The 24,771-nt window shown below is 37.2% G+C and overlaps 18 non-coding genes across 18 annotated transcripts; all 18 read left to right on the top strand.

Moving 5' to 3' along the window:
* Nucleotides 1–3,029: 3,029 nt before the first annotated feature.
* TRNAK-UUU (transfer RNA lysine (anticodon UUU)) lies at nucleotides 3,030–3,102 on the top strand. The gene has a single exon. It is a non-coding gene; the product is annotated as a tRNA-Lys (tRNA).
* Nucleotides 3,103–5,045: 1,943 nt separating this feature from the next.
* Nucleotides 5,046–5,118, top strand: TRNAK-UUU (transfer RNA lysine (anticodon UUU)). The gene has a single exon. It is a non-coding gene; the product is annotated as a tRNA-Lys (tRNA).
* A 327-nt stretch (nucleotides 5,119–5,445) lies between these two features.
* On the top strand, nucleotides 5,446–5,536 carry TRNAR-UCU (transfer RNA arginine (anticodon UCU)). Its single transcript is given in 2 exon segments — nucleotides 5,446–5,482; nucleotides 5,501–5,536. It is a non-coding gene; the product is annotated as a tRNA-Arg (tRNA).
* A 1,518-nt stretch (nucleotides 5,537–7,054) lies between these two features.
* Nucleotides 7,055–7,127, top strand: TRNAK-UUU (transfer RNA lysine (anticodon UUU)). The gene has a single exon. It is a non-coding gene; the product is annotated as a tRNA-Lys (tRNA).
* Nucleotides 7,128–7,454: 327 nt separating this feature from the next.
* TRNAR-UCU (transfer RNA arginine (anticodon UCU)) lies at nucleotides 7,455–7,545 on the top strand. The gene is given in 2 exon segments: nucleotides 7,455–7,491; nucleotides 7,510–7,545. It is a non-coding gene; the product is annotated as a tRNA-Arg (tRNA).
* Nucleotides 7,546–9,063: 1,518 nt separating this feature from the next.
* TRNAK-UUU (transfer RNA lysine (anticodon UUU)) lies at nucleotides 9,064–9,136 on the top strand. Its single transcript has one exon. It is a non-coding gene; the product is annotated as a tRNA-Lys (tRNA).
* A 327-nt stretch (nucleotides 9,137–9,463) lies between these two features.
* TRNAR-UCU (transfer RNA arginine (anticodon UCU)) lies at nucleotides 9,464–9,554 on the top strand. The gene is given in 2 exon segments: nucleotides 9,464–9,500; nucleotides 9,519–9,554. It is a non-coding gene; the product is annotated as a tRNA-Arg (tRNA).
* A 1,518-nt stretch (nucleotides 9,555–11,072) lies between these two features.
* On the top strand, nucleotides 11,073–11,145 carry TRNAK-UUU (transfer RNA lysine (anticodon UUU)). Its single transcript has one exon. It is a non-coding gene; the product is annotated as a tRNA-Lys (tRNA).
* Nucleotides 11,146–11,472: 327 nt separating this feature from the next.
* Nucleotides 11,473–11,563, top strand: TRNAR-UCU (transfer RNA arginine (anticodon UCU)). Its single transcript is given in 2 exon segments — nucleotides 11,473–11,509; nucleotides 11,528–11,563. It is a non-coding gene; the product is annotated as a tRNA-Arg (tRNA).
* A 1,518-nt stretch (nucleotides 11,564–13,081) lies between these two features.
* On the top strand, nucleotides 13,082–13,154 carry TRNAK-UUU (transfer RNA lysine (anticodon UUU)). Its single transcript has one exon. It is a non-coding gene; the product is annotated as a tRNA-Lys (tRNA).
* Nucleotides 13,155–15,097: 1,943 nt separating this feature from the next.
* TRNAK-UUU (transfer RNA lysine (anticodon UUU)) lies at nucleotides 15,098–15,170 on the top strand. The gene has a single exon. It is a non-coding gene; the product is annotated as a tRNA-Lys (tRNA).
* A 1,936-nt stretch (nucleotides 15,171–17,106) lies between these two features.
* Nucleotides 17,107–17,179, top strand: TRNAK-UUU (transfer RNA lysine (anticodon UUU)). Its single transcript has one exon. It is a non-coding gene; the product is annotated as a tRNA-Lys (tRNA).
* Nucleotides 17,180–19,122: 1,943 nt separating this feature from the next.
* Nucleotides 19,123–19,195, top strand: TRNAK-UUU (transfer RNA lysine (anticodon UUU)). The gene has a single exon. It is a non-coding gene; the product is annotated as a tRNA-Lys (tRNA).
* A 327-nt stretch (nucleotides 19,196–19,522) lies between these two features.
* TRNAR-UCU (transfer RNA arginine (anticodon UCU)) lies at nucleotides 19,523–19,613 on the top strand. Its single transcript is given in 2 exon segments — nucleotides 19,523–19,559; nucleotides 19,578–19,613. It is a non-coding gene; the product is annotated as a tRNA-Arg (tRNA).
* A 1,518-nt stretch (nucleotides 19,614–21,131) lies between these two features.
* TRNAK-UUU (transfer RNA lysine (anticodon UUU)) lies at nucleotides 21,132–21,204 on the top strand. Its single transcript has one exon. It is a non-coding gene; the product is annotated as a tRNA-Lys (tRNA).
* Nucleotides 21,205–21,531: 327 nt separating this feature from the next.
* Nucleotides 21,532–21,622, top strand: TRNAR-UCU (transfer RNA arginine (anticodon UCU)). Its single transcript is given in 2 exon segments — nucleotides 21,532–21,568; nucleotides 21,587–21,622. It is a non-coding gene; the product is annotated as a tRNA-Arg (tRNA).
* Nucleotides 21,623–23,140: 1,518 nt separating this feature from the next.
* On the top strand, nucleotides 23,141–23,213 carry TRNAK-UUU (transfer RNA lysine (anticodon UUU)). The gene has a single exon. It is a non-coding gene; the product is annotated as a tRNA-Lys (tRNA).
* A 327-nt stretch (nucleotides 23,214–23,540) lies between these two features.
* Nucleotides 23,541–23,631, top strand: TRNAR-UCU (transfer RNA arginine (anticodon UCU)). Its single transcript is given in 2 exon segments — nucleotides 23,541–23,577; nucleotides 23,596–23,631. It is a non-coding gene; the product is annotated as a tRNA-Arg (tRNA).
* The last annotated feature ends 1,140 nt before the right edge of the window (nucleotides 23,632–24,771 follow it).

The raw sequence follows: 24,771 nt of genomic DNA, 5'->3' as shown, positions 1-24,771 counted from the left end.
CCCTGTTCAGGCGGCTTGGTTAAAGAAAAGGTATATCAATTGCATACTCTTTTCAGGATCCAATGAATGGGGAGTCCTATTAGAGATGTTTCAAAAAAGTCTTAATCAAGTCATTACATACCCATCTGTCTTCTACATTCTTTGACAAGGGTTAAGAAGACTTACCCAAACTGTATCATGTAGTTTGTTGATTATCTTTTACCCAATTCAATGTTCAAAATGTAAGGTAGTGTCCGATTAACTTGATAAAGTTGGTCAACAGCTGATAGGTCATCTTTTTATTTGTGAATCTCTGATCACCGTGTTGAATCAGGTCGGATCTCTAGTGCAATGGATAGCGGCTTGGAGTCCTAGACGAATGTAGCAAAAGCATTCAAAGGCTTTGTGTTCAAACACCAGCTGGGTCAATTTTATCCCTCCTCTTATTTTATAACTAATTGAAACAGTAACAAGCAATGCCTGCGTCTGCATCACCAGAAACATTTACCAAAATGGCAGAGAAAGAAAGTCTACTTAAACAGAGACTGTTTGCTTTGAAAACATTGCATAATCTATGCCCAAGAGGAAATTCCCCAAGATACTGCTGAAAATGTATGTAATTTAGTAGGTAGTAATACTATTTGGCACTTTATTGATTTCACAATGTCATTTTAGACACATGATTTCTAAGTCAGCCGAAAATGAGATAGTACAAATTTCAGGATTTAAAATGGATTACGTGTGCTGCTGAAATTTCAAATGCTTAACACCTTCAATGCTACAGGAGATTTTCCTCCTGTGCTGAATGATCTGTAAATCCATTGTTCATGACGAGCTCAGCTCGTCATAAGCACACGACAAGTGTACTGCACGAAGAGCTGAGCTCGTCATGAGCATGGAAGGGGTTAAAACATCAATTTGTTATTAAACTCTACAAATTTGATTGCTAATATATGTAACCATATTAATACATAGAGTGTAGGTCAGTGTACGTCCACATTTGTTTAGCTGATTTTAAGACAGAGTATAGCAGAGCCTGGATAGCTCAGTCGGTAGAGCATCAGACTTTTAATCTGAGGGTCCAGGGTTCAAGTCCCTCTTCAGGCGGTTGCTTCCTTTAAAGAAAAATTACTCTAATTGGATGCTCTTTTTGTGTTCCCCTGCATGACGAATAAGATATTCCATTACTAAAATTGCAAAAACGTCTTTCATGGAGTTGTGAAATGCACATCTGCCTCATATATCATGTGCCATTTGACTAAACTTAAGTCGTACGTAGATTTACCTAAGGTATCATGTAACTTGAGACGGTGAATATAATTTCCCCAATTCAATATTCAAAATAAATCCATGGTTATAGTATCAAATGAACTTTATAAAGCTGATCAACATTATTTCATTTCAGAATATCTCTGCACCTCATCAGAGCGTATTGGCTCTGTGCTCTGTGGTGCAATGGATAGCGCATTGGACTTCTAGGTGAATGTAAAAAAGATATTCAAAGGTTGTGGGTTCGAATCCCACCAGAGTCAGTTTTATCCCTATTTATTTCATAACTGTTTAAAAGAGTAATAAACAGTGCATGCATGCTTCTGCTTCACCATAAAGGGCAGTGAAAGGAAGTCTATTTTAAATAGATACTATTCAAGTTACGCAATCTTTGCAGAAGAGGAAATTGGCAGCTGTACTTATGAAAATGTAATTTACTCAGAAGTAAGATTTTGGACCCTTCCTTAATTTTACAATGTCAATAAAAACATATGAATTCTAAGTCAGCAAAAAAAATGAGATAGTAGCAATTTCAGGACTTACAATAAGGTTAAATTTACTGAAGAGATTTCAAATGCTTGAAGTACCAATTCATTATTATATTCCGCGTATTCAGTACTTAATACCGGCAACCATCTTAAGAAACGTAGTGATAGTTGGGACACTTCCAAATGTTGATAAGGTCATTTTGTGGAGTGACCTGTCCGAGCCTGGGTAGCTCAGTCGGGAGAGCATCAGACTTTTAATCTGAGGGCCCAGGGTTCAAGTCCCTGTTCAGGCGGCTTGGTTAAAGAAAAGGTATATCAATTGCATAATCTTTTCAGGATCCAATGAATGGGGAGTCCTATTAGAGATGTTTCAAAAAAGTCTTAATCAAGTCATTACATACCCATCTGTCTTCTACATTCTTTGACAAGGGTTAAGAAGACTTACCCAAACTGTATCATGTAGTTTGTTGATTATCTTTTACCCAATTCAATGTTCAAAATGTAAGGTAGTGTCCGATTAACTTGATAAAGTTGGTCAACAGCTGATAGGTCATCTTTTTATTTGTGAATCTCTGATCACCGTGTTGAATCAGGTCGGATCTCTAGTGCAATGGATAGCGGCTTGGAGTCCTAGACGAATGTAGCAAAAGCATTCAAAGGCTTTGTGTTCAAACACCAGCTGGGTCAATTTTATCCCTCCTCTTATTTTATAACTAATTGAAACAGTAACAAGCAATGCCTGCGTCTGCATCACCAGAAACATTTACCAAAATGGCAGTGAAAGAAAGTCTACTTAAACAGAGACTGTTTGCTTTGAAAACATTGCATAATCTATGCTCAAGAGGAAGTTCCCAAAGAAACTGCTGAAAATGTATGTAATTTAGTAGGTAGTAATAGTATTTGGCACTTTATTGATTTCACAAGGTCATTTTAGACACATGATTTCTAAGTCAGCCGAAAATGAGATAGTACAAATTTCAGGATTTAAAATGGATTACGTGTGCTGCTGAAATTTCAAATGCTTAACACCTTCAATGCTACAGGAGATTTTCCTCCTGTGCTGAATGATCTGTAAATCCATTGTTCATGACGAGCTCAGCTCGTCATAAGCACACGACAAGTGTACTGCACGACGAGCTGAGCTCGTCATGAGCATGGAAGGGGTTAAAACATCAATTTGTTATTAAACTCTACAAATTTGATTGCTAATGTATGTAACCATATTAATACACAGAGTGTAGGTCAGTGTACGTCCACATTTGTTTAGCTGTTTTTAAGACAGAGTATAGCAGAGCCTGGATAGCTCAGTCGGTAGAGCATCAGACTTTTAATCTGAGGAACCAGGGTTCAAGTCCCTGTTCAGGCGGGTGCTTCCTTTAAAGAAAAATTACTCTAATTGGATGCTCTTTTTGTGTTCCCCTGCATGACGAATAAGATATTCCATTACTAAAATTGCAAAAACGTCTTTCATGGAGTTGTGAAATGCACATCTGCCTCATATATCATGTGCCATTTGACTAAACTTAAGTCGTACGTAGATTTACCTAAGGTATCATGTAACTTGAGACGGTGAATATAATTTCCCCAATTCAATATTCAAAATAAATCCATGGTTATAGTATCAAATGAACTTTATAAAGCTGATCAACATTATTTCATTTCAGAATATCTCTGCACCTCATCAGAGCGTATTGGCTCTGTGCTCTGTGGCGCAATGGATAGCGCATTGGACTTCTAGGTGAATGTAAAAAAGATATTCAAAGGTTGTGGGTTCGAATCCCACCAGAGTCAGTTTTATCCCTATTTATTTCATAACTGTTTAAAAGAGTAATAAACAGTGCATGCATGCTTCTGCTTCACCATAAAGGGCAGTGAAAGGAAGTCTATTTTAAATAGATACTATTCAAGTTACGCAATCTTTGCAGAAGAGGAAATTGGCAGCTGTACTTATGAAAATGTAATTTACTCAGAAGTAAGATTTTGGGCCCTTCCTTAATTTTACAATGTCAATAAAAACATATGAATTCTAAGTCAGCAAAAAAAATGAGATAGTAGCAATTTCAGGACTTACAATAAGGTTAAATTTACTGAAGAGATTTCAAATGCTTGAAGTACCAATTCATTATTATATTCCGCGTATTCAGTACTTAATACCGGCAACCATCTTAAGAAACGTAGTGATAGTTGGGACACTTCCAAATGTTGATAAGGTCATTTTGTGGAGTGACCTGTCCGAGCCTGGGTAGCTCAGTCGGGAGAGCATCAGACTTTTAATCTGAGGGCCCAGGGTTCAAGTCCCTGTTCAGGCGGCTTGGTTAAAGAAAAGGTATATCAATTGCATACTCTTTTCAGGATCCAATGAATGGGGAGTCCTATTAGAGATGTTTCAAAAAAGTCTTAATCAAGTCATTACATACCCATCTGTCTTCTACATTCTTTGACAAGGGTTAAGAAGACTTACCCAAACTGTATCATGTAGTTTGTTGATTATCTTTTACCCAATTCAATGTTCAAAATGTAAGGTAGTGTCCGATTAACTTGATAAAGTTGGTCAACAGCTGATAGGTCATCTTTTTATTTGTGAATCTCTGATCACCGTGTTGAATCAGGTCGGATCTCTAGTGCAATGGATAGCGGCTTGGAGTCCTAGACGAATGTAGCAAAAGCATTCAAAGGCTTTGTGTTCAAACACCAGCTGGGTCAATTTTATCCCTCCTCTTATTTTATAACTAATTGAAACAGTAACAAGCAATGCCTGCGTCTGCATCACCAGAAACATTTACCAAAATGGCAGTGAAAGAAAGTCTACTTAAACAGAGACTGTTTGCTTTGAAAACATTGCATAATCTATGCTCAAGAGGAAGTTCCCAAAGAAACTGCTGAAAATGTATGTAATTTAGTAGGTAGTAATAATATTTGGCACTTTATTGATTTCACAAGGTCATTTTAGACACATGATTTCTAAGTCAGCCGAAAATGAGATAGTACAAATTTAAGGATTTAAAATGGATTACGTGTGCTGCTGAAATTTCAAATGCTTAACACCTTCAATGCTACAGGAGATTTTCCTCCTGTGCTGAATGATCTGTAAATCCATTGTTCATGACGAGCTCAGCTCGTCATAAGCACACGACAAGTGTACTGCACGACGAGCTGAGCTCGTCATGAGCATGGAAGGGGTTAAAACATCAATTTGTTATTAAACTCTACAAATTTGATTGCTAATATATGTAACCATATTAATACACAGAGTGTAGGTCAGTGTATGTCCACATTTGTTTAGCTGATTTTAAGACAGAGTATAGCAGAGCCTGGATAGCTCAGTCGGTAGAGCATCAGACTTTTAATCTGAGGGTCCAGGGTTCAAGTCCCTGTTCAGGCGGTTGCTTCCTTTAAAGAAAAATTACTCTAATTGGATGCTCTTTTTGTGTTCCCCTGCATGACGAATAAGATATTCCATTACTAAAATTGCAAAAACGTCTTTCATGGAGTTGTGAAATGCACATCTGCCTCATATATCATGTGCCATTTGCCTAAACTTAAGTCGTACGTAGACTTACCTAAGGTATCATGTAACTTGAGACGGTGAATATAATTTCCCCAATTCAATATTCAAAATAAATCCATGGTTATAGTATCAAATGAACTTTATAAAGCTGATCAACATTATTTCATTTCAGAATATCTCTGCACCTCATCAGAGTGTATTGGCTCTGTGGCGCAATGGATAGCGCATTGGACTTCTAGGTGAATGTAAAAAAGATATTCAAAGGTTGTGGGTTCGAATCCCACCAGAGTCACTTTTTTCCCTATTTATTTCATAACTGTTTAAAAGAGTAATAAACAGTGCATGCATGCTTCTGCTTCACCAAAAAGGGCAGTGAAAGGAAGTCTATTTTAAATAGATACTATTCAAGTTACGCAATCTTTGCAGAAGAGGAAATTGGCAGCTGTACTTATGAAAATGTAATTTACTCAGAAGTAAGATTTTGGGCCCTTCCTTAATTTTACAATGTCAATAAAAACATATGAATTCTAAGTCAGCAAAAAAAATGAGATAGTAGCAATTTCAGGACTTACAATAAGGTTAAATTTACTGAAGAGATTTCAAATGCTTGAAGTACCAATTCATTATTATATTCCGCGTATTCAGTACTTAATACCGGCAACCATCTTAAGAAACGTAGTGATAGTTGGGACACTTCCAAATGTTGATAAGGTCATTTTGTGGAGCGCCCTCTCCGAGCCTGGATAGCTCAGTAGGGAGAGCATCAGACTTTTAATCTGAGGGCCCAGGGATCAAGTCCCTGTTCAGGCGGCTTGGTTAAAGAAAAGGTATATCAATTGCATACTCTTTTCAGGATCCAATGAATGGGGAGTCCTATTAGAGATGTTTCAAAAAAGTCTTAATCAAGTCATTACATACCCATCTGTCTTCTACATTCTTTGACAAGGGTTAAGAAGACTTACCCAAACTGTATCATGTAGTTTGTTGATTATCTTTTACCCAATTCAATGTTCAAAATGTAAGGTAGTGTCCGATTAACTTGATAAAGTTGGTCAACAGCTGATAGGTCATCTTTTTATTTGTGAATCTCTGATCACCGTGTTGAATCAGGTCGGATCTCTAGTGCAATGGATAGCGGCTTGGAGTCCTAGACGACTGTAGCAAAAGCATTCAAAGGCTTTGTGTTCAAACACCAGCTGGGTCAATTTTATCCCTCCTCTTATTTTATAACTAATTGAAACAGTAACAAGCAATGCCTGCGTCTGCATCACCAGAAACATTTACCAAAATGGCAGAGAAAGAAAGTCTACTTAAACAGAGACTGTTTGCTTTGAAAACATTGCATAATCTATGCCCAAGAGGAAATTCCCCAAGATACTGCTGAAAATGTATGTAATTTAGTAGGTAGTAATACTATTTGGCACTTTATTGATTTCACAATGTCATTTTAGACACATGATTTCTAAGTCAGCCGAAAATGAGATAGTCCAAATTTCAGGATTTAAAATGGATTACGTGTGCTGCTGAAATTTCAAATGCTTAACACCTTCAATGCTACAGGAGATTTTCCTCCTGTGCTGAATGATCTGTAAATCCATTGTTCATGACGAGCTCAGCTCGTCATAAGCACACGACAAGTGTACTGCACGACGAGCTGAGCTCGTCATGAGCATGGAAGGGGTTAAAACATCAATTTGTTATTAAACTCTACAAATTTGATTGCTAATATATGTAACCATATTAATACACAGAGTGTAGGTCAGTGTATGTCCACATTTGTTTAGCTGATTTTAAGACAGAGTATAGCAGAGCCTGGATAGCTCAGTCGGTAGAGCATCAGACTTTTAATCTGAGCGTCCAGGGTTCAAGTCCCTGTTCAGGCGGTTGCTTCCTTTAAAGAAAAATTACTCTAATTGGATGCTCTTTTTGTGTTCCCCTGCATGACGAATAAGATATTCCATTACTAAAATTGCAAAAACGTCTTTCATGGAGTTGTGAAATGCACATCTGCCTCATATATCATGTGCCATTTGCCTAAACTTAAGTCGTACGTAGACTTACCTAAGGTATCATGTAACTTGAGACGGTGAATATAATTTCCCCAATTCAATATTCAAAATAAATCCATGGTTATAGTATCAAATGAACTTTATAAAGCTGATCAACATTATTTCATTTCAGAATATCTCTGCACCTCATCAGAGTGTATTGGCTCTGTGGCGCAATGGATAGCGCATTGGACTTCTAGGTGAATGTAAAAAAGATATTCAAAGGTTGTGGGTTCGAATCCCACCAGAGTCACTTTTATCCCTATTTATTTCATAACTGTTTAAAAGAGTAATAAACAGTGCATGCATGCTTCTGCTTCACCAAAAAGGGCAGTGAAAGGAAGTCTATTTTAAATAGATACTATTCAAGTTACGCAATCTTTGCAGAAGAGGAAATTGGCAGCTGTACTTATGAAAATTTAATTTACTCAGAAGTAAGATTTTGGGCCCTTCCTTAATTTTACAATGTCAATAAAAACATATGAATTCTAAGTCAGCAAAAAAAATGAGATAGTAGCAATTTCAGGACTTACAATAAGGTTAAATTTACTGAAGAGATTTCAAATGCTTGAAGTACCAATTCATTATTATATTCCGCGTATTCAGTACTTAATACCGGCAACCATCTTAAGAAACGTAGTGATAGTTGGGACACTTCCAAATGTTGATAAGGTCATTTTGTGGAGCGCCCTCTCCGAGCCTGGATAGCTCAGTCGGGAGAGCATCAGACTTTTAATCTGAGGTCCCAGGGATCAAGTCCCTGTTCAGGCGGCTTGGTTAAAGAAAAGGTATATCAATTGCATACTCTTTTCAGGATCCAATGAATGGGGAGTCCTATTAGAGATGTTTCAAAAAAGTCTTAATCAAGTCATTACATACCCATCTGTCTTCTACATTCTTTGACAAGGGTTAAGAAGACTTACCCAAACTGTATCATGTAGTTTGTTGATTATCTTTTACCCAATTCAATGTTCAAAATGTAAGGTAGTGTCCGATTAACTTGATAAAGTTGGTCAACAGCTGATAGGTCATCTTTTTATTTGTGAATCTCTGATCACCGTGTTGAATCAGGTCGGATCTCTAGTGCAATGGATAGCGGCTTGGAGTCCTAGACGAATGTAGCAAAAGCATTCAAAGGCTTTGTGTTCAAACACCAGCTGGGTCAATTTTATCCCTCCTCTTATTTTATAACTAATTGAAACAGTAACAAGCAATGCCTGCGTCTGCATCACCAGAAACATTTACCAAAATGGCAGTGAAAGAAAGTCTACTTAAACAGAGACTGTTTGCTTTGAAAACATTGCATAATCTATGCTCAAGAGGAAGTTCCCAAAGAAACTGCTGAAAATGTATGTAATTTAGTAGGTAGTAATAGTATTTGGCACTTTATTGATTTCACAAGGTCATTTTAGACACATGATTTCTAAGTCAGCCGAAAATGAGATAGTACAAATTTAAGGATTTAAAATGGATTACGTGTGCTGCTGAAATTTCAAATGCTTAACACCTTCAATGCTACAGGAGATTTTCCTCCTGTGCTGAATGATCTGTAAATCCATTGTTCATGACGAGCTCAGCTCGTCATAAGCACACGACAAGTGTACTGCACGACGAGCTGAGCTCGTCATGAGCATGGAAGGGGTTAAAACATCAATTTGTTATTAAACTCTACAAATTTGATTGCTAATATATGTAACCATATTAATACACAGAGTGTAGGTCAGTGTATGTCCACATTTGTTTAGCTGATTTTAAGACAGAGTATAGCAGAGCCTGGATAGCTCAGTCGGTAGAGCATCAGACTTTTAATCTGAGCGTCCAGGGTTCAAGTCCCTGTTCAGGCGGTTGCTTCCTTTAAAGAAAAATTACTCTAATTGGATGCTCTTTTTGTGTTCCCCTGCATGACGAATAAGATATTCCATTACTAAAATTGCAAAAACGTCTTTCATGGAGTTGTGAAATGCACATCTGCCTCATATATCATGTGCCATTTGCCTAAACTTAAGTCGTACGTAGACTTACCTAAGGTATCATGTAACTTGAGACGGTGAATATAATTTCCCCAATTCAATATTCAAAATAAATCCATGGTTATAGTATCAAATGAACTTTATAAAGCTGATCAACATTATTTCATTTCAGAATATCTCTGCACCTCATCAGAGTGTATTGGCTCTGTGGCGCAATGGATAGCGCATTGGACTTCTAGGTGAATGTAAAAAAGATATTCAAAGGTTGTGGGTTCGAATCCCACCAGAGTCACTTTTATCCCTATTTATTTCATAACTGTTTAAAAGAGTAATAAACAGTGCATGCATGCTTCTGCTTCACCAAAAAGGGCAGTGAAAGGAAGTCTATTTTAAATAGATACTATTCAAGTTACGCAATCTTTGCAGAAGAGGAAATTGGCAGCTGTACTTATGAAAATTTAATTTACTCAGAAGTAAGATTTTGGGCCCTTCCTTAATTTTACAATGTCAATAAAAACATATGAATTCTAAGTCAGCAAAAAAAATGAGATAGTAGCAATTTCAGGACTTACAATAAGGTTAAATTTACTGAAGAGATTTCAAATGCTTGAAGTACCAATTCATTATTATATTCCGCGTATTCAGTACTTAATACCGGCAACCATCTTAAGAAACGTAGTGATAGTTGGGACACTTCCAAATGTTGATAAGGTCATTTTGTGGAGCGCCCTCTCCGAGCCTGGATAGCTCAGTCGGGAGAGCATCAGACTTTTAATCTGAGGTCCCAGGGATCAAGTCCCTGTTCAGGCGGCTTGGTTAAAGAAAAGGTATATCAATTGCATACTCTTTTCAGGATCCAATGAATGGGGAGTCCTATTAGAGATGTTTCAAAAAAGTCTTAATCAAGTCATTACATACCCATCTGTCTTCTACATTCTTTGACAAGGGTTAAGAAGACTTACCCAAACTGTATCATGTAGTTTGTTGATTATCTTTTACCCAATTCAATGTTCAAAATGTAAGGTAGTGTCCGATTAACTTGATAAAGTTGGTCAACAGCTGATAGGTCATCTTTTTATTTGTGAATCTCTGATCACCGTGTTGAATCAGGTCGGATCTCTAGTGCAATGGATAGCGGCTTGGAGTCCTAGACGAATGTAGCAAAAGCATTCAAAGGCTTTGTGTTCAAACACCAGCTGGGTCAATTTTATCCCTCCTCTTATTTTATAACTAATTGAAACAGTAACAAGCAATGCCTGCGTCTGCATCACCAGAAACATTTACCAAAATGGCAGTGAAAGAAAGTCTACTTAAACAGAGACTGTTTGCTTTGAAAACATTGCATAATCTATGCTCAAGAGGAAGTTCCCAAAGAAACTGCTGAAAATGTATGTAATTTAGTAGGTAGTAATAGTATTTGGCACTTTATTGATTTCACAAGGTCATTTTAGACACATGATTTCTAAGTCAGCCGAAAATGAGATAGTACAAATTTAAGGATTTAAAATGGATTACGTGTGCTGCTGAAATTTCAAATGCTTAACACCTTCAATGCTACAGGAGATTTTCCTCCTGTGCTGAATGATCTGTAAATCCATTGTTCATGATGAGCTCAGCTCGTCATAAGCACACGACAAGTGTACTGCACGACGAGCTGAGCTCGTCATGAGCATGGAAGGGGTTAAAACATCAATTTGTTATTAAACTCTACAAATTTGATTGCTAATATATGTAACCATATTAATACACAGAGTGTAGGTCAGTGTATGTCCACATTTGTTTAGCTGATTTTAAGACAGAGTATAGCAGAGCCTGGATAGCTCAGTCGGTAGAGCATCAGACTTTTAATCTGAGGGTCCAGGGTTCAAGTCCCTGTTCAGGCGGTTGCTTCCTTTAAAGAAAAATTACTCTAATTGGATGCTCTTTTTGTGTTCCCCTGCATGACGAATAAGATATTCCATTACTAAAATTGCAAAAACGTCTTTCATGGAGTTGTGAAATGCACATCTGCCTCATATATCATGTGCCATTTGCCTAAACTTAAGTCGTACGTAGACTTACCTAAGGTATCATGTAACTTGAGACGGTGAATATAATTTCCCCAATTCAATATTCAAAATAAATCCATGGTTATAGTATCAAATGAACTTTATAAAGCTGATCAACATTATTTCATTTCAGAATATCTCTGCACCTCATCAGAGTGTATTGGCTCTGTGGCGCAATGGATAGCGCATTGGACTTCTAGGTGAATGTAAAAAAGATATTCAAAGGTTGTGGGTTCGAATCCCACCAGAGTCACTTTTATCCCTATTTATTTCATAACTGTTTAAAAGAGTAATAAACAGTGCATGCATGCTTCTGCTTCACCAAAAAGGGCAGTGAAAGGAAGTCTATTTTAAATAGATACTATTCAAGTTACGCAATCTTTGCAGAAGAGGAAATTGGCAGCTGTACTTATGAAAATGTAATTTACTCAGAAGTAAGATTTTGGGCCCTTCCTTAATTTTACAATGTCAATAAAAACATATGAATTCTAAGTCAGCAAAAAAAATGAGATAGTAGCAATTTCAGGACTTACAATAAGGTTAAATTTACTGAAGAGATTTCAAATGCTTGAAGTACCAATTCATTATTATATTCCGCGTATTCAGTACTTAATACCGGCAACCATCTTAAGAAACGTAGTGATAGTTGGGACACTTCCAAATGTTGATAAGGTCATTTTGTGGAGCGCCCTCTCCGAGCCTGGATAGCTCAGTCGGGAGAGCATCAGACTTTTAATCTGAGGGCCCAGGGATCAAGTCCCTGTTCAGGCGGCTTGGTTAAAGAAAAGGTATATCAATTGCATACTCTTTTCAGGATCCAATGAATGGGGAGTCCTATTAGAGATGTTTCAAAAAAGTCTTAATCAAGTCATTACATACCCATCTGTCTTCTACATTCTTTGACAAGGGTTAAGAAGACTTACCCAAACTGTATCATGTAGTTTGTTGATTATCTTTTACCCAATTCAATGTTCAAAATGTAAGGTAGTGTCCGATTAACTTGATAAAGTTGGTCAACAGCTGATAGGTCATCTTTTTATTTGTGAATCTCTGATCACCGTGTTGAATCAGGTCGGATCTCTAGTGCAATGGATAGCGGCTTGGAGTCCTAGACGAATGTAGCAAAAGCATTCAAAGGCTTTGTGTTCAAACACCAGCTGGGTCAATTTTATCCCTCCTCTTATTTTATAACTAATTGAAACAGTAACAAGCAATGCCTGCGTCTGCATCACCAGAAACATTTACCAAAATGGCAGAGAAAGAAAGTCTACTTAAACAGAGACTGTTTGCTTTGAAAACATTGCATAATCTATGCCCAAGAGGAAATTCCCCAAGATACTGCTGAAAATGTATGTAATTTAGTAGGTAGTAATACTATTTGGCACTTTATTGATTTCACAATGTCATTTTAGACACATGATTTCTAAGTCAGCCGAAAATGAGATAGTACAAATTTCAGGATTTAAAATGGATTACGTGTGCTGCTGAAATTTCAAATGCTTAACACCTTCAATGCTACAGGAGATTTTCCTCCTGTGCTGAATGATCTGTAAATCCATTGTTCATGACGAGCTGAGCTCGTCATAAGCACACGACAAGTGTACTGCACGACGAGCTGAGCTCGTCATGAGCATGGAAGGGGTTAAAACATCAATTTGTTATTAAACTCTACAAATTTGATTGCTAATGTATGTAACCATATTAATACACAGAGTGTAGGTCAGTGTACGTCCACATTTGTTTAGCTGTTTTTAAGACAGAGTATAGCAGAGCCTGGATAGCTCAGTCGGTAGAGCATCAGACTTTTAATCTGAGGAACCAGGGTTCAAGTCCCTGTTCAGGCGGGTGCTTCCTTTAAAGAAAAATTACTCTAATTGGATGCTCTTTTTGTGTTCCCCTGCATGACGAATAAGATATTCCATTACTAAAATTGCAAAAACGTCTTTCATGGAGTTGTGAAATGCACATCTGCCTCATATATCATGTGCCATTTGACTAAACTTAAGTCGTACGTAGATTTACCTAAGGTATCATGTAACTTGAGACGGTGAATATAATTTCCCCAATTCAATATTCAAAATAAATCCATGGTTATAGTATCAAATGAACTTTATAAAGCTGATCAACATTATTTCATTTCAGAATATCTCTGCACCTCATCAGAGCGTATTGGCTCTGTGCTCTGTGGCGCAATGGATAGCGCATTGGACTTCTAGGTGAATGTAAAAAAGATATTCAAAGGTTGTGGGTTCGAATCCCACCAGAGTCAGTTTTATCCCTATTTATTTCATAACTGTTTAAAAGAGTAATAAACAGTGCATGCATGCTTCTGCTTCACCATAAAGGGCAGTGAAAGGAAGTCTATTTTAAATAGATACTATTCAAGTTACGCAATCTTTGCAGAAGAGGAAATTGGCAGCTGTACTTATGAAAATGTAATTTACTCAGAAGTAAGATTTTGGGCCCTTCCTTAATTTTACAATGTCAATAAAAACATATGAATTCTAAGTCAGCAAAAAAAATGAGATAGTAGCAATTTCAGGACTTACAATAAGGTTAAATTTACTGAAGAGATTTCAAATGCTTGAAGTACCAATTCATTATTATATTCCGCGTATTCAGTACTTAATACCGGCAACCATCTTAAGAAACGTAGTGATAGTTGGGACACTTCCAAATGTTGATAAGGTCATTTTGTGGAGCGCCCTCTCCGAGCCTGGATAGCTCAGTCGGGAGAGCATCAGACTTTTAATCTGAGGGCCCAGGGATCAAGTCCCTGTTCAGGCGGCTTGGTTAAAGAAAAGGTATATCAATTGCATACTCTTTTCAGGATCCAATGAATGGGGAGTCCTATTAGAGATGTTTCAAAAAAGTCTTAATCAAGACATTACATACCCATCTGTCTTCTACATTCTTTGACAAGGGTTAAGAAGACTTACCCAAACTGTATCATGTAGTTTGTTGATTATCTTTTACCCAATTCAATGTTCAAAATGTAAGGTACTGTCCGATTAACTTGATAAAGTTGGTCAACAGCTGATAGGTCATCTTTTTATTTGTGAATCTCTGATCACCGTGTTGAATCAGGTCGGATCTCTAGTGCAATGGATAGCGGCTTGGAGTCCTAGACGAATGTAGCAAAAGCATTCAAAGGCTTTGTGTTCAAACACCAGCTGGGTCAATTTTATCCCTCCTCTTATTTTATAACTAATTGAAACAGTAACAAGCAATGCCTGCGTCTGCATCACCAGAAACATTTACCAAAATGGCAGAGAAAGAAAGTCTACTTAAACAGAGACTGTTTGCTTTGAAAACATTGCATAATCTATGCCCAAGAGGAAATTCCCCAAGATACTGCTGAAAATGTATGTAATTTAGTAGGTAGTAATACTATTTGGCACTTTATTGATTTCACAATGTCATTTTAGACACATGATTTCTAAGTCAGCCGAAAATGAGATAGTACAAATTTCAGGATTTAAAATGGATTACGTGTGCTGCTGAAATTTCAAATGCTTAACACCTTCAATGCTACAGGAGATTTTCCTCCTGTGCTGAATGATCTGTAAATCCATTGTTCATGACGAGCTCAGCTCGTCATAAGCACACGACAAGTGTACTGCACGACGAGCTGAGCTCGTCATGAGCATGGAAGGGGTTAAAACATCAATTTGTTATTAAACTCTACAAATTTGATTGCTAATGTATGTAACCATATTAATACACAGAGTGTAGGTCAGTGTACGTCCACATTTGTTTAGCTGTTTTTAAGACAGAGTATAGCAGAGCCTGGATAGCTCAGTCGGTAGAGCATCAGACTTTTAATCTGAGGAACCAGGGTTCAAGTCCCTGTTCAGGCGGGTGCTTCCTTTAAAGAAAAATTACTCTAATTGGATGCTCTTTTTGTGTTCCCCTGCATGACGAATAAGATATTCCATTACTAAAATTGCAAAAACGTCTTTCATGGAGTTGTGAAATGCACATCTGCCTCATATATCATGTGCCATTTGACTAAACTTAAGTCGTACGTAGATTTACCTAAGGTATCATGTAACTTGAGACGGTGAATATAATTTCCCCAATTCAATATTCAAAATAAATCCATGGTTATAGTATCAAATGAACTTTATAAAGCTGATCAACATTATTTCATTTCAGAATATCTCTGCACCTCATCAGAGCGTATTTGCTCTGTGGCGCAATGGATAGCGCATTGGACTTCTAGGTGAATGTAAAAAAGATATTCAAAGGTTGTGGGTTCGAATCCCACCAGAGTCAGTTTTATCCCTATTTATTTCATAACTGTTTAAAAGAGTAATAAACAGTGCATGCATGCTTCTGCTTCACCATAAAGGGCAGTGAAAGGAAGTCTATTTTAAATAGATACTATTCAAGTTACGCAATCTTTGCAGAAGAGGAAATTGGCAGCTGTACTTATGAAAATGTAATTTACTCAGAAGTAAGATTTTGGGCCCTTCCTTAATTTTACAATGTCAATAAAAACATATGAATTCTAAGTCAGCAAAAAAAATGAGATAGTAGCAATTTCAGGACTTACAATAAGGTTAAATTTACTGAAGAGATTTCAAATGCTTGAAGTACCAATTCATTATTATATTCCGCGTATTCAGTACTTAATACCGGCAACCATCTTAAGAAACGTAGTGATAGTTGGGACACTTCCAAATGTTGATAAGGTCATTTTGTGGAGCGCCCTCTCCGAGCCTGGATAGCTCAGTCGGGAGAGCATCAGACTTTTAATCTGAGGGCCCAGGGATCAAGTCCCTGTTCAGGCGGCTTGGTTAAAGAAAAGGTATATCAATTGCATACTCTTTTCAGGATCCAATGAATGGGGAGTCCTATTAGAGATGTTTCAAAAAAGTCTTAATCAAGTCATTACATACCCATCTGTCTTCTACATTCTTTGACAAGGGTTAAGAAGACTTACCCAAACTGTATCATGTAGTTTGTTGATTATCTTTTACCCAATTCAATGTTCAAAATGTAAGGTAGTGTCCGATTAACTTGATAAAGTTGGTCAACAGCTGATAGGTCATCTTTTTATTTGTGAATCTCTGATCACCGTGTTGAATCAGGTCGGATCTCTAGTGCAATGGATAGCGGCTTGGAGTCCTAGACGAATGTAGCAAAAGCATTCAAAGGCTTTGTGTTCAAACACCAGCTGGGTCAATTTTATCCCTCCTCTTATTTTATAACTAATTGAAACAGTAACAAGCAATGCCTGCGTCTGCATCACCAGAAACATTTACCAAAATGGCAGAGAAAGAAAGTCTACTTAAACAGAGACTGTTTGCTTTGAAAACATTGCATAATCTATGCCCAAGAGGAAATTCCCCAAGATACTGCTGAAAATGTATGTAATTTAGTAGGTAGTAATACTATTTGGCACTTTATTGATTTCACAATGTCATTTTAGACACATGATTTCTAAGTCAGCCGAAAATGAGATAGTACAAATTTCAGGATTTAAAATGGATTACGTGTGCTGCTGAAATTTCAAATGCTTAACACCTTCAATGCTACAGGAGATTTTCCTCCTGTGCTGAATGATCTGTAAATCCATTGTTCATGACGAGCTCAGCTCGTCATAAGCACACGACAAGTGTACTGCACGACGAGCTGAGCTCGTCATGAGCATGGAAGGGGTTAAAACATCAATTTGTTATTAAACTCTACAAATTTGATTGCTAATGTATGTAACCATATTAATACACAGAGTGTAGGTCAGTGTACGTCCACATTTGTTTAGCTGTTTTTAAGACAGAGTATAGCAGAGCCTGGATAGCTCAGTCGGTAGAGCATCAGACTTTTAATCTGAGGAACCAGGGTTCAAGTCCCTGTTCAGGCGGGTGCTTCCTTTAAAGAAAAATTACTCTAATTGGATGCTCTTTTTGTGTTCCCCTGCATGACGAATAAGATATTCCATTACTAAAATTGCAAAAACGTCTTTCATGGAGTTGTGAAATGCACATCTGCCTCATATATCATGTGCCATTTGACTAAACTTAAGTCGTACGTAGATTTACCTAAGGTATCATGTAACTTGAGACGGTGAATATAATTTCCCCAATTCAATATTCAAAATAAATCCATGGTTATAGTATCAAATGAACTTTATAAAGCTGATCAACATTATTTCATTTCAGAATATCTCTGCACCTCATCAGAGCGTATTGGCTCTGTGCTCTGTGGCGCAATGGATAGCGCATTGGACTTCTAGGTGAATGTAAAAAAGATATTCAAAGGTTGTGGGTTCGAATCCCACCAGAGTCAGTTTTATCCCTATTTATTTCATAACTGTTTAAAAGAGTAATAAACAGTGCATGCATGCTTCTGCTTCACCATAAAGGGCAGTGAAAGGAAGTCTATTTTAAATAGATACTATTCAAGTTACGCAATCTTTGCAGAAGAGGAAATTGGCAGCTGTACTTATGAAAATGTAATTTACTCAGAAGTAAGATTTTGGGCCCTTCCTTAATTTTACAATGTCAATAAAAACATATGAATTCTAAGTCAGCAAAAAAAATGAGATAGTAGCAATTTCAGGACTTACAATAAGGTTAAATTTACTGAAGAGATTTCAAATGCTTGAAGTACCAATTCATTATTATATTCCGCGTATTCAGTACTTAATACCGGCAACCATCTTAAGAAACGTAGTGATAGTTGGGACACTTCCAAATGTTGATAAGGTCATTTTGTGGAGTGACCTGTCCGAGCCTGGGTAGCTCAGTCGGGAGAGCATCAGACTTTTAATCTGAGGGCCCAGGGTTCAAGTCCCTGTTCAGGCGGCTTGGTTAAAGAAAAGGTATATCAATTGCATACTCTTTTCAGGATCCAATGAATGGGGAGTCCTATTAGAGATGTTTCAAAAAAGTCTTAATCAAGTCATTACATACCCATCTGTCTTCTACATTCTTTGACAAGGGTTAAGAAGACTTACCCAAACTGTATCATGTAGTTTGTTGATTATCTTTTACCCAATTCAATGTTCAAAATGTAAGGTAGTGTCCGATTAACTTGATAAAGTTGGTCAACAGCTGATAGGTCATCTTTTTATTTGTGAATCTCTGATCACCGTGTTGAATCAGGTCGGATCTCTAGTGCAATGGATAGCGGCTTGGAGTCCTAGACGAATGTAGCAAAAGCATTCAAAGGCTTTGTGTTCAAACACCAGCTGGGTCAATTTTATCCCTCCTCTTATTTTATAACTAATTGAAACAGTAACAAGCAATGCCTGCGTCTGCATCACCAGAAACATTTACCAAAATGGCAGTGAAAGAAAGTCTACTTAAACAGAGACTGTTTGCTTTGAAAACATTGCATAATCTATGCTCAAGAGGAAGTTCCCAAAGAAACTGCTGAAAATGTATGTAATTTAGTAGGTAGTAATAGTATTTGGCACTTTATTGATTTCACAAGGTCATTTTAGACACATGATTTCTAAGTCAGCCGAAAATGAGATAGTACAAATTTAAGGATTTAAAATGGATTACGTGTGCTGCTGAAATTTCAAATGCTTAACACCTTCAATGCTACAGGAGATTTTCCTCCTGTGCTGAATGATCTGTAAATCCATTGTTCATGACGAGCTCAGCTCGTCATAAGCACACGACAAGTGTACTGCACGACGAGCTGAGCTCGTCATGAGCATGGAAGGGGTTAAAACATCAATTTGTTATTAAACTCTACAAATTTGATTGCTAATATATGTAACCATATTAATACACAGAGTGTAGGTCAGTGTATGTCCACATTTGTTTAGCTGATTTTAAGACAGAGTATAGCAGAGCCTGGATAGCTCAGTCGGTAGAGCATCAGACTTTTAATCTGAGGGTCCAGGGTTCAAGTCCCTGTTCAGGCGGTTGCTTCCTTTAAAGAAAAATTACTCTAATTGGATGCTCTTTTTGTGTTCCCCTGCATGACGAATAAGATATTCCATTACTAAAATTGCAAAAACGTCTTTCATGGAGTTGTGAAATGCACATCTGCCTCATATATCATGTGCCATTTGCCTAAACTTAAGTCGTACGTAGACTTACCTAAGGTATCATGTAACTTGAGACGGTGAATATAATTTCCCCAATTCAATATTCAAAATAAATCCATGGTTATAGTATCAAATGAACTTTATAAAGCTGATCAACATTATTTCATTTCAGAATATCTCTGCACCTCATCAGAGTGTATTGGCTCTGTGGCGCAATGGATAGCGCATTGGACTTCTAGGTGAATGTAAAAAAGATATTCAAAGGTTGTGGGTTCGAATCCCACCAGAGTCACTTTTATCCCTATTTATTTCATAACTGTTTAAAAGAGTATTAAACAGTGCATGCATGCTTCTGCTTCACCAAAAAGGGCAGTGAAAGGAAGTCTATTTTAAATAGATACTATTCAAGTTACGCAATCTTTGCAGAAGAGGAAATTGGCAGCTGTACTTATGAAAATGTAATTTACTCAGAAGTAAGATTTTGGGCCCTTCCTTAATTTTACAATGTCAATAAAAACATATGAATTCTAAGTCAGCAAAAAAAATGAGATAGTAGCAATTTCAGGACTTACAATAAGGTTAAATTTACTGAAGAGATTTCAAATGCTTGAAGTACCAATTCATTATTATATTCCGCGTATTCAGTACTTAATACCGGCAACCATCTTAAGAAACGTAGTGATAGTTGGGACACTTCCAAATGTTGATAAGGTCATTTTGTGGAGCGCCCTCTCCGAGCCTGGATAGCTCAGTCGGGAGAGCATCAGACTTTTAATCTGAGGGCCCAGGGATCAAGTCCCTGTTCAGGCGGCTTGGTTAAAGAAAAGGTATATCAATTGCATACTCTTTTCAGGATCCAATGAATGGGGAGTCCTATTAGAGATGTTTCAAAAAAGTCTTAATCAAGTCATTACATACCCATCTGTCTTCTACATTCTTTGACAAGGGTTAAGAAGACTTACCCAAACTGTATCATGTAGTTTGTTGATTATCTTTTACCCAATTCAATGTTCAAAATGTAAGGTAGTGTCCGATTAACTTGATAAAGTTGGTCAACAGCTGATAGGTCATCTTTTTATTTGTGAATCTCTGATCACCGTGTTGAATCAGGTCGGATCTCTAGTGCAATGGATAGCGGCTTGGAGTCCTAGACGAATGTAGCAAAAGCATTCAAAGGCTTTGTGTTCAAACACCAGCTGGGTCAATTTTATCCCTCCTCTTATTTTATAACTAATTGAAACAGTAACAAGCAATGCCTGCATCTGCATCACCAGAAACATTTACCAAAATGGCAGAGAAAGAAAGTCTACTTAAACAGAGACTGTTTGCTTTGAAAACATTGCATAATCTATGCCCAAGAGGAAATTCCCCAAGATACTGCTGAAAATGTATGTAATTTAGTAGGTAGTAATACTATTTGGCACTTTATTGATTTCACAATGTCATTTTAGACACATGATTTCTAAGTCAGCCGAAAATGAGATAGTACAAATTTCAGGATTTAAAATGGATTACGTGTGCTGCTGAAATTTCAAATGCTTAACACCTTCAATGCTACAGGAGATTTTCCTCCTGTGCTGAATGATCTGTAAATCCATTGTTCATGACGAGCTCAGCTCGTCATAAGCACACGACAAGTGTACTGCACGAAGAGCTGAGCTCGTCATGAGCATGGAAGGGGTTAAAACATCAATTTGTTATTAAACTCTACAAATTTGATTGCTAATATATGTAACCATATTAATACATAGAGTGTAGGTCAGTGTACGTCCACATTTGTTTAGCTGATTTTAAGACAGAGTATAGCAGAGCCTGGATAGCTCAGTCGGTAGAGCATCAGACTTTTAATCTGAGGGTCCAGGGTTCAAGTCCCTGTTCAGGCGGTTGCTTCCTTTAAAGAAAAATTACTCTAATTGGATGCTCTTTTTGTGTTCCCCTGCATGACGAATAAGATATTCCATTACTAAAATTGCAAAAACGTCTTTCATGGAGTTGTGAAATGCACATCTGCCTCATATATCATGTGCCATTTGACTAAACTTAAGTCGTACGTAGACTTACCTAAGGTATCATGTAACTTGAGACGGTGAATATAATTTCCCCAATTCAATATTCAAAATAAATCCATGGTTATAGTATCAAATGAACTTTATAAAGCTGATCAACATTATTTCATTTCAGAATATCTCTGCACCTAATCAGAGCGTATTGGCTCTGTGGCGCAATGGATAGCGCATTGGACTTCTAGGTGAATGTAAAAAAGATATTCAAAGGTTGTGGGTTCGAATCCCACCAAAGTCAGTTTTATCCCTATTTATTTCATAACTGTTTAAAAGAGTAATAAACAGTGCATGCATGCTTCTGCTTCACCAAAAAGGGCAGTGAAAGGAAGTCTATTTTAAATAGATACTATTCAAGTTACGCAATCTTTGCAGAAGAGGAAATTGGCAGCTGTACTTATGAAAATGTAATTTACTCAGAAGTAAGATTTTGGGCCCTTCCTTAATTTTACAATGTCAATAAAAACATATGAATTCTAAGTCAGCAAAAAAAATGAGATAGGAGCAATTTCAGGACTTACAATAAGGTTAAATTTACTGAAGAGATTTCAAATGCTTGAAGTACCAATTCATTATTATATTCCGCGTATTCAGTACTTAATACCGGCAACCATCTTAAGAAACGTAGTGATAGTTGGGACACTTCCAAATGTTGATAAGGTCATTTTGTGGAGTGACCTGTCCGAGCCTGGGTAGCTCAGTCGGGAGAGCATCAGACTTTTAATCTGAGGGCCCAGGGTTCAAGTCCCTGTTCAGGCGGCTTGGTTAAAGAAAAGGTATATCAATTGCATACTCTTTTCAGGATCCAATGAATGGGGAGTCCTATTAGAGATGTTTCAAAAAAGTCTTAATCAAGTCATTACATACCCATCTGTCTTCTACATTCTTTGACAAGGGTTAAGAAGACTTACCCAAACTGTATCATGTAGTTTGTTGATTATCTTTTACCCAATTCAATGTTCAAAATGTAAGGTAGTGTCCGATTAACTTGATAAAGTTGGTCAACAGCTGATAGGTCATCTTTTTATTTGTGAATCTCTGATCACCGTGTTGAATCAGGTCGGATCTCTAGTGCAATGGATAGCGGCTTGGAGTCCTAGACGAATGTAGCAAAAGCATTCAAAGGCTTTGTGTTCAAACACCAGCTGGGTCAATTTTATCCCTCCTCTTATTTTATAACTAATTGAAACAGTAACAAGCAATGCCTGCGTCTGCATCACCAGAAACATTTACCAAAATGGCAGAGAAAGAAAGTATACTTAAACAGAGACTGTTTGCTTTGAAAACATTGCATAATCTATGCCCAAGAGGAAATTCCCCAAGATACTGCTGAAAATGTATGTAATTTAGTAGGTAGTAATACTATTTGGCACTTTATTGATTTCACAATGTCATTTTAGACACATGATTTCTAAGTCAGCCGAAAATGAGATAGTACAAATTTCAGGATTTAAAATGGATTACGTGTGCTGCTGAAATTTCAAATGCTTAACACCTTCAATGCTACAGGAGATTTTCCTCCTGTGCTGAATGATCTGTAAATCCATTGTTCATGACGAGCTCAGCTCGTCATAAGCACACGACAAGTGTACTGCACGAAGAGCTGAGCTCGTCATGAGCATGGAAGGGGTTAAAACATCAATTTGTTATTAAACTCTACAAATTTGATTGCTAATATATGTAACCATATTAATACATAGAGTGTAGGTCAGTGTACGTCCACATTTGTTTAGCTGATTTTAAGACAGAGTATAGCAGAGCCTGGATAGCTCAGTCGGTAGAGCATCAGACTTTTAATCTGAGGGTCCAGGGTTCAAGTCCCTGTTCAGGCGGTTGCTTCCTTTAAAGAAAAATTACTCTAATTGGATGCTCTTTTTGTGTTCCCCTGCATGACGAATAAGATATTCCATTACTAAAATTGCAAAAACGTCTTTCATGGAGTTGTGAAATGCACATCTGCCTCATATATCATGTGCCATTTGACTAAACTTAAGTCGTACGTAGACTTACCTAAGGTATCATGTAACTTGAGACGGTGAATATAATTTCCCCAATTCAATATTCAAAATAAATCCATGGTTATAGTATCAAATGAACTTTATAAAGCTGATCAACATTATTTCATTTCAGAATATCTCTGCACCTAATCAGAGCGTATTGGCTCTGTGGCGCAATGGATAGCGCATTGGACTTCTAGGTGAATGTAAAAAAGATATTCAAAGGTTGTGGGTTCGAATCCCACCAGAGTCACTTTTATCCCTATTTATTTCATAACTGTTTAAAAGAGTAATAAACAGTGCATGCATGCTTCTGCTTCACCAAAAAGGGCAGTGAAAGGAAGTCTATTTTAAATAGATACTATTCAAGTTACGCAATCTTTGCAGAAGAGGAAATTGGCAGCTGTACTTATGAAAATGTAATTTACTCAGAAGTAAGATTTTGGGCCCTTCCTTAATTTTACAATGTCAATAAAAACATATGAATTCTAAGTCAGCAATAAAAATGAGATAGTAGCAATTTCAGGACTTACAATAAGGTTAAATTTACTGAAGAGATTTCAAATGCTTGAAGTACCAATTCATTATTATATTCCGCGTATTCAGTACTTAATACCGGCAACCATCTTAAGAAACGTAGTGATAGTTGGGACACTTCCAAATGTTGATAAGGTCATTTTGTGGAGTGACCTGTCCGAGCCTGGGTAGCTCAGTCGGGAGAGCATCAGACTTTTAATCTGAGGGCCCAGGGTTCAAGTCCCTGTTCAGGCGGCTTGGTTAAAGAAAAGGTATATCAATTGCATACTCTTTTCAGGATCCAATGAATGGGGAGTCCTATTAGAGATGTTTCAAAAAAGTCTTAATCAAGTCATTACATACCCATCTGTCTTCTACATTCTTTGACAAGGGTTAAGAAGACTTACCCAAACTGTATCATGTAGTTTGTTGATTATCTTTTACCCAATTCAATGTTCAAAATGTAAGGTAGTGTCCGATTAACTTGATAAAGTTGGTCAACAGCTGATAGGTCATCTTTTTATTTGTGAATCTCTGATCACCGTGTTGAATCAGGTCGGATCTCTAGTGCAATGGATAGCGGCTTGGAGTCCTAGACGAATGTAGCAAAAGCATTCAAAGGCTTTGTGTTCAAACACCAGCTGGGTCAATTTTATCCCTCCTCTTATTTTATAACTAATTGAAACAGTAACAAGCAATGCCTGCGTCTGCATCACCAGAAACATTTACCAAAATGGCAGAGAAAGAAAGTATACTTAAACAGAGACTGTTTGCTTTGAAAACATTGCATAATCTATGCCCAAGAGGAAATTCCCCAAGATACTGCTGAAAATGTATGTAATTTAGTAGGTAGTAATACTATTTGGCACTTTATTGA

Source organism: Lissotriton helveticus, chromosome 1_1 (genome assembly GCF_964261635.1).
Source record: "Lissotriton helveticus chromosome 1_1, aLisHel1.1, whole genome shotgun sequence".
NCBI lineage: Eukaryota > Metazoa > Chordata > Amphibia > Caudata > Salamandridae > Lissotriton > Lissotriton helveticus.
This window is presented reverse-complemented; position numbering and strand designations above follow the sequence as displayed.